A 9,127-nucleotide genomic window follows, 5' to 3' on the forward strand; every position below is an offset into this window, starting at 1 on the left:
CCGAGAGAGAGAGAGAGAGAGAGAGAGAGAGAGAGAGAGAGAGAGAGAGAGAGAGAGAGATAGAGATATTGAGAGATTTAGAGAGAGAGAGAGAGATTGCACACGTGTGTGTGTTCCAGGTCAGGGACTTGATAACATCTCACCCCCAAGTGTCTGCAGAGATCTGGCTTTGAGCGGCTAAGGCTGGTGACGGAGCGCACCCCAGATGGCGCTCCTGGTTTGCCTTTACTTTTAGTTTCTGTCTGGATGAAATATTTGCGATGTGTATATCGGAAACAACAAACAACATTATGACTCGCTTTTCACAGATTGTTAGTGGATTGCACATACTTTCATGCTTGATTTTCCACCATGTTTCAAACTGTTACAAAATGTCTTTCTCTCCTTCCCTTAGGACGTTGGGGCCCGTGTCCCAGTGAAGAAGGGCCACAGTGTCCCCCCTTCCCTCCTTGCCTTCCCCCTGGCACAGCAAGCGAAGAACCATATTATCTCCCTTCCTCGGCCTGGAAGCTTTATTATTCCCAGGCACAGGACCATTTTTCCAGCTCATTAGAATCTGGAGCTAAGATAAAAGAGGGCAGAACCATTAGGTAGCAATTTATATGTAAATGTGGAAGTTACCCAGGAAAAAGAGTTGGCTCTTGTTCCTTAGGAAACATTCAAGCGGGGACCTTCAGGAAAATGGCCATCAGTGTCTAGAACCTTGATTATACACAAGTTCAGTACCCACCTGCCCCCACCCCTCTGCTGGGCTCAAAGTCTGTTCTCCTTGTCTTCATCCATGGGGAGACTGAGGTCTGAGGTCACAGAGGGCGAAATGTGCAGGTGCCAGGACTTAAAACCCATAGGTGGACTCCAAAATCAGTGCTCGGCCACTTCATGGGTTCCCCCAAGAGAAGGGGCCCTCTCTGACTAGCCTGAAGCCTCACACTCCCCTTTCTCCTTATTTTAGTTTGTTCAGCCTGTTTGGGCTGACAGAGACCCTCTCCTTTGACCAAAATCATAGTTGGCATCCTCTGAGCACCCTGTTTGACGTGAGGTTTGACCTTGGACTTTCCTCTCTATCCTCTGATAATTCAGTCTGAGCAAGAATCTGCTAGGTCTGTTTAGCATCTCCCTGCCATCAGTATCTTATTACCCTGGCTTGCCTTCAACAAGAATTCTGTTGAATTGACTAATAGAATCCCACTCACTCCAATGTTTCCTTTTAGGAATTTTCCATCCACTGACCTCCCTCCCCCTGCTCCTTGACTATAAATCTCTACTTATCTTTGTTGAAGTCAGGGTTGAGTCTAATCTCTCTCTCCTACTGCAGGACTCCAGTGCAGTCATCCTTGTACGTACCACCATGACCCCTCATGAGTAAAATTTGCCTTATTAAATTAGCCGGGCATGGTACTGCATGCCTGTAGTTCTGGCTACTTGGAAGGCTGAGGTGGAAGGATTGCCGGAGCCCAGCAGGTTGACAATGGGGTGGTCGTGAGTGTCACTGCACTCCAGCCTGGGCGATGGAGTGAGACTCCAACTCCAAAAAAAAAAAAAAATTTGCCCTATTGTCTTTAACAAGTATCATGAATACTTTTTTTTCCCTTTAATAAGACTTAACTTCTGACTGAGGGGAAAAAGTATACAGTACACTCCATCAATAAAGATTCCTATAAACAGTTACTTTGCTCAGTGCTATGCTGTGTATGTGTGGAGAACAGTTGCTTGCAAAAGAGCTCTCTGGCCTTGGCCTCGAGCTCTGATACTGAAGTGTCAAGAATTAAAATGGAGAGCTGGACATGGTGGCACGCACCTGTAGTCCCAGCTCTTCAGGAGGCTGTGATGGGAGGGTTGCTTGAGGCCAAGGATTCCAGATCAGCCTGAGCAACGTACCAAGAAAATTCCACAAAAATTTTTTAAAAAATCAACCAGGTGTGGCACACGCCTGTAGTTCCAGCTACTTGGGGTCTGAGGAGGGATGATTGCTTGAGCTCAGGAGGTCAAGGATGTGGTAAGCTATGCTGGCACCACTGCACTCCAGCTTGGGCAACAGAGTGGGACCTTGTCTCAAAAAAAAAAAAAGAAAGAAAAGAAAAGAAAGGATGGTATGAAGGAATGTCAGAGCAGTGCCTTTTCCCTAAAGCTAAAGAAAAGTGACTTTGTCTCCAACCCAGGCTTTTCTTCTTTGGAGTTAGTCATTTCCTGCCAGCCCACTGCCCCAACTTCTTGAGGAGAGCAGAGGGATGAGTGGGAGTGACACACTGTTGCCCTAGGGGAGCAGCCTCAGCCCTCACTTCTTCAGCCACCCGAAAAGTGGTTTTCCAAAGAGGAAAAGACATCCTCACCTCTGGCCTCACTCTGTGCCATACACTCGCTTACTGACCCTGGCCCTTGAAGCTGGTCTACACCAACATTCTCACTTCTTGGATATGGGGTGGAGACAGAGGCTGGGGGCTGGAGGGGATGTGTTTTGGGGGAGGCTGAGTTTATTCTTAAAACAATATGTCATGCTTAAAAGTTTGACCTTGGTCTTAAGAGCAAGGGGAAACCCTCAAAGAGATTTTTCTTTTATTTTATTATAGAGATATGGGGTACAATGGGAATTAACTACATAAGTAGGCTGCATGCAGGTGAAGTTTGGACTTCTTTTTTTTTTGAGTTGGAGTACCACCCTGTCGCCCAGACTAGAGTGCAGTGGCCACTCCGGGTCACCACAGCCTCAACCTGCTGGGCTCCGAGGATCCTTCCGCCTCAGCCTTCTGAGTAGCTGGAATTACAGGCATGCGCTACCACGCCCAGCTGATTTTTTGACTTATTGTGGAGATGAGGTCTCACCAAGTTGCCCATGCGGGTCTCGAACCTGCGGGCTCAGGCAATCCACTCCTCTCAGCCTCCCAAAGCGCGGGATTACAGGCTGAGCCACCAAACCTGGCTGAAGTTTGGACTTCTAACTAGCTTTCACTTCTGGTAGGACCAGGTACCTTTGTGTAGTCATGTGCTCCCCACTTTTCTTCTCTCCTCCTCCCCTCAAAGAGTTTCATGCAGGGAGGTGATATGGTAAGATTTGTGGTTTAGGAAGATCCATCTGGCATCTGTGGGAAATGAGCAAGGGCAGTGAACAGAAAGATGAGTGAGCCGGCTGCTCGGGTCATTTAGAAGAGAGATGATGGTGCCTGGACCAAGGTAGTTGTAGTGGAGGGTAGACAAGAGGATGAATGGATGGAGATCTGGGAGATATAATTGCTAGCACTTGGTGAATGATGGGATGTGGGGGTAAGAGAGTGAGTAATGAAACCCAAGTTTCTGGCTTGAGCGGGTGGAGGTTGTCATGGCTGGTATTCTTTGAGATTAGACTGCAGGAGGAGAAGAAGTAGGATTTGGAGGAAAGATTATGTGATTAGTTTGGGCTATGCGAGTTTGATAACCCTGTGGGACGTCCAAATAGAGATGTGTGGTTGGAACTCAAGACGACTGCTTGGGAGACATTAGCATCTAGATGATACTTATGTTGAGAAAAGGTAAGGTCCAAGGAGGAAATCAAGAGGAAGATGATGGGAAGGATGGGAAGAGGACTGAGGAGCAATGGCCAGAGAGGGAGGTGTGGGAGCAGGGTGCTATAGAAGTCCAAGGAAGAGAATATTTTGAGTAGATATCGTCAACAATATGAATTGCTGGAGTGAGGTCAGATAAGATTAGGGCCTGGCAGTAGGAGTTGGGATGGGTTGAGGAGAGAATGGTAGGTGAGAATATAAAAACTGCAGACTTCTTCCCTCCCTCCCTCCCTTTCTTCCTACAAAAAGAAGGAAATAACTGTTACCTGGAATCCTACCATTCCAAGAGGAGCATTGTTCACATTTCAATGCTCGGCCTTCTTTGCATCTCTTTCTGTATCACACTCTGATGCATATAGAAAATGTAACTTAAAGGAGATGATATACATATGGTTTTGTTTTTTATTTTTTGCGATGGGCTCTTGCTTTGTTGCTCAGGCTGGTCTTGAACTCCTGGACTCAAGTGATCCACTTCAGTTTACCTAGTAGCTGGGATTATAGGCGCGTGCCACTGCACCCAGCAACATGCTGTTTTTATCATGAATTTCCTTTCTTAACCCTATATCAGCATTCAGCCCTTTATCTTTGCCTTTCCCTGAAAGCTGTGTTAACAATCAATATATATTCTTCCATATTTTTTTTTTTTGAGTGGGAGTCCACTCTGTCACCCAGGCTGGAGTGTGCAGTGGCATGCTGTTCACAGCCACAGCAGCCTCGACCTGCTAGGCTCAGGCGATCCTTCCACTTCAACTTCTAAGTAGCTGGAGCTACAGGCATGCGCCACCACACCCAGCTAATTTTTTGATTTATTGTAGAGACGAGGTCTCACCATGTTGCCCAGGCTGGTCCTGGACTCATGAACTCAAGCAATCCTCTCACCTTGGCCTCCCAGAGTGCTGGGGTTACAAGCGTGAGCCACTGTGCCTGGCTCTATGTTTTCTTGATATGTATAATCCGATTCTGTGTGTGTGAGATTGTTTTACAAAATTAGAATCATATTATTCACACTTGCTTTTCTTCCTCAGCTACTTCTCAGTGAAATTTCTTTAAACAATCTGGAGGAGCTCTGAGCCATTCCTTGTAGTGGCCATATAATAGTCCATGCTGTGGATGTGCTACATTCTATTCACGTGAACCCCAACTGATGGATATGCACTTTACTTCCTGTTCCTGGTTACTAGGAACAACACTGCAATAAACAATCTTATACATATATTATTATAGATGAGCACTTATATTTTTATGGGCTAGAATCCCAGGATTAAATTTTCTGGTTGAAGAATATATGTATTTTTCCCCTGTAATTTTATTACAGAAAAAATTAAATATGTGGATAAGTTGAAAGAATAGTATATTTTAGCACTAATATACCCAACACCTATATTTATGATGAACTTTTGGCCATTTTTGCTTTATTATTGGTCTATTCTCTATTCATTTATCTTTTCATTTATCAATCCATCTTACTTTTGTTGCATTTCAAAATAAGTTGCAGACATAAGCACACTTTACCTCTAAATGCTTTAGCATGCATATTATTAACTTTTGTTAAGTATTTCTTTTTTTTTTTTTTTTTTGAGTTGGAGTCTCACTCTGTCGCTCAGACTGGAGTGCAGTGGCCGCTCCCGGCCACCGCAGCCTCGACCTGCTGGGCTCCGGCGATCCTTCCACCTCAGCCTTCCGAGTAGCCGGAATTACAGGCATGCGCTACCACACCCGGCTGATTTTTTGATTTTATTGTAGAGATGAGGTCTCACCAAGTTGCCCAGGCAGGTCTCGAACCCGCGGGCTCAGGCAATCCACTCACCTCAGCCTCCTAAAGGCACAGGATTACAAGCTGAGCCACCGAGCCCGGCTTAAGTATTTCTTTATAGATTTTTTTAGGTATGATAGATAAAATGAATTGCACAAGTCTTCTGTATCTTTCAACAAGTTCTGATAAATGTATATACATATGTATCCCAAATCTCAATTAAGTTATAAAACATTACCACCAAATCCAGGGATTCTCTCATGCCCCTCCTCAATAAATTCCTACCCCACTCCCCAGAAACAACTACTGTTTTCATTTTTTTTTTTTTCAGTTGGAGTCTCACTCTGTCACTCAGGCTGAAGTGCAATGGCACACTCACAGCCACCGCAACCTCGACCTGCTGGGCTCAGGCAATCCTTCCACCTCAACCTTCCAAGTAGCTGAAACTACAGGCACATGCCACCATGCCTGCTAATTCTTTTTTGATTTATTGTAGAGACGAGGTCTTGCCAAGTTGCCCTGGACTCAGGCAATCCTCTTGCCTCGGCCTCCCAAAGTGCTGGAATTATAGGCTTGAGCCATCATACCCGGCCTGCTTTTTTCATGATATATTAGTTTTGCCTGTTCTAGAATTTCATGTAAGTGAAATAATATAATATATATGCTTTTTAGTAAGGCTCTTTCCCTCTGCATAATGTTTTTGAGATTTATTCATATTATTTTTGTGCCTTTTATTGCTCAGTAGCATTTTGTTTTATAAATACATCACAGTATTTTTATCCATTCTTCTAAGCTATTTTTGGCTTTTGATGATAATGATGATGATGATTAGAGATAGGGACTTGTTCTGTTGCTCAGATTGGAGTGCAGTGGTGTGGCCATGGCTCACTGCAGTCCTGAAGTAATCCTCCTATCTCTGCCTCCTGAGTAGCTAAGACTAGAGGTGCCAACATCACACATGGCTGGTTCTTAAAATTTTTTTTGTAGAGATGGGATTTTTGCTATGTTGACGATGCTGATCTTGAAGCCCTGGCCTCAAGTGATTCTCCCACCTTGGCCTCCCAAAGTGCTGGGATTACAGGCGCGAGTTCTATTTGTAGGTTTTTTTTTTTGTTGTTGTTGTTTTTTTGAGTTGGAGTCTTACTCTGTCACCCAGACTGGAGTGCAGTGGCCGCTCCCGGCCACTGCAGCCTTGCCTGCTGGGCTCCGGCGATCCTTCCGCCTCAGCCTTCCGAGTATCCGGAATTACAGGCGTGCGCTCCCATGCCCGGCTGATTTTTTGATTTATTGTAGAGATGAGGTCTCACTGCCCATGCGGGTCTCGAACCCGTGGGCTCAGGCTGTCCACTCACCTCAGCCTCCCAAAGGCGCAGGATTACAGGCTGAGCCACCGAGCCCGGCTATTTGTAGTTTTTTGAGGAGCCTACATACTGTTTTCCATAGTGGTTGTACTAGTTTACATTCCTACCAACAGTGTCTGAAAGTTTTCTTTTCTCCACATCCTTGTCAGCATTTATTATTTTTTGTCTTTTTGATGATAGCATCCTAATGGGTGAGATGATACTTCATTGTGGTTTTGCTTTGCATTTCTCTGATGATCAGTGATGTTGATCATTTTTTCATATATTTGTTGGCCATTTGTGTGTCTTCTTTTGAGAAATGTCTGTTCAAATCATTTGTCCTTTTTTTTGTTGTTGTTGAAAAATTTTAGTTTTTTGTATATTCGAGATATTAATCCCCTATTGGATGACTAGTTTGCAAATATTTTCTCCCATCTGTCTTTCCACTCTGTTGATTGTTTCTTTTCCTGTGCAGAAACTTTTTCGTTTGATATAATCCCCTGTTTGTTTATTTTTGCTTTTGTTGTCTTATTCATAACATCTTTTCCCAGACCAGTGCCCCTGTGTTTTCTTCTAGTAGTTTTATAGCTTCAGGTCTTACATTTAGATCTTTGATTCATTTTAAAAAGAAAATTTACTCCTATGTATTTCATGTTTTTTGACAATACAGTAAATGAAATTGTTTTTCTAATTTTATTTTCCAATGCTTCACTACTAGAATATAAAAATACAATTGATTTTGATGTATTGTACTTGTGTCTACAAGTTTGTTAATTTACTTATTAGTTCTAATAGATGTTTTATATAAATTCCTTTAGATTTTCTATGTAAACAATATTTTATTTGTGAATAAAGACAATTATTTCTTCCTTTTTAATCTGTATGCCATTTACTTCTTTATCTTGCCTTAACTACCAGGCTAGACTTCCTGGATATAATATCATATAGAAGTGGTGAAAATGCTAGAAACATTTGGATTATTCTCTTCCAGCTTTTTTTGAAATATAAAATAGATTTTTTAGCCGGGCTCGGTGGCTCAGCCTGTAATCCTATGCCTTTGGGAGGCTGAGGTGAGTGGATTGCCTGAGCCCGCAGGTTCGAGACCCGCCTGGGCAGCAAGACCTCATCTCTACAATAAAAATCAAAAAATCATCTGGGCGTGGTAGCGCATGCCTGTAATTCCGGCTACTCGGAAGGCTGAGTTGGAAGGATCGCCGGAGCCCAGCAGGTCGAGGCTGCGGTGGCCGGGAGTAGCCACTGCACTCCAGTCTGGGCGACAGAGTGAGACTCCAACTCAAAAAAAAAAAAAAAAATAGATTTTTTGCAAACTATTGTCACCATAGTGATCTATATAAGATTAAGTCTTATTTCTTCTATCAAACTGCATATTTGTACTCATTAATCAACTTTTTAAAATTCTCCTCTCCCCTGTACCCTTCTCAGCCTCTGGTAACTGCCAACCAACTCTCCATCTCTATGAAATCCACTTTCTACCTCCCACATACGAGTGAAAACATGCAACATTTGTCTTTCTGCGTTTGGCATATTTCATTTAACATAATGACCTCCAGTTTCATTTATGTTGCTGCAAATGACAAGGTTTCATTCTTTTTTAATGGCTAAATAATATTCAATTGCATATAAATATAATTTTCTTTATGCATTTATTCATTCATTTTTTTTTTTTTTGAGTCTCACTCTGTCACCCAGGCTGGAGTGCAGTGGCACTCTCATGGTCACCGTAGCCTCAACCTGCTGGGCTCATGTGATCCTTCTGTCTCAGCCTTCCAAATAGCTGGAACTACTGTCACACGTCACCACACCCAGCTAATTTTTTGGTTTATTGTAGAGACGAGATCTTGCTGAGTTGCCCAGGCTGGTCTCGAACCTGTGGGCTCAGACAATCCTCTTGCCTCCACCTCCCAAAGTGCTGGGATTACAGGCGTGAGCCACCGAGCCCAGAGTCATTCATTTATTGATGGACACTTAGGTACGGTTTCATATTTTGGCTATTGTGAATAGTGCTGCAGTAGACATGGAAATGCAGATATCTCTTTGATACACTGATTTTTATTTCTTTTGGATATAATTCAGTATTAGAATTGATGGATCATATGGTAATTCTACTTTTAGTTTTTTGAGGAACCTCTATATTTCCCCACAGTGTATGTACTGATTTACATTTACGCCAACAATGTCTGAGGGTTCCCCTTTCTCCACATCCTCTCTAGCATCTGTTAGTCCCTGTCTTTTTGATATAAGCCATTTTAACTGAGGTGAGATGATATCTTACTGTGGTTTTGATGTGAATTTCTCTGATTATTAGAGATGTCGAGCATTTTTTCATATACCTGATGGCCATTTGTCTTTTGAGATGTGTCTGTTCAGATCTTTTACCCACTTTTAAATTGAACTATTATTATTTGCTGCCGAGTTATTTGCGCTCCTTGTGTATTCTGGTTATTAATATCTTGCCAGATGGATGGATAGTTTGCAAA

The sequence above is a fragment of the Carlito syrichta genome, unplaced genomic scaffold (genome assembly GCF_000164805.1).
Source record: "Carlito syrichta isolate Samal-C Ts95f unplaced genomic scaffold, Tarsius_syrichta-2.0.1 Scaffold92616, whole genome shotgun sequence".
Taxonomy (NCBI): Eukaryota; Metazoa; Chordata; class Mammalia; order Primates; family Tarsiidae; genus Carlito; species Carlito syrichta.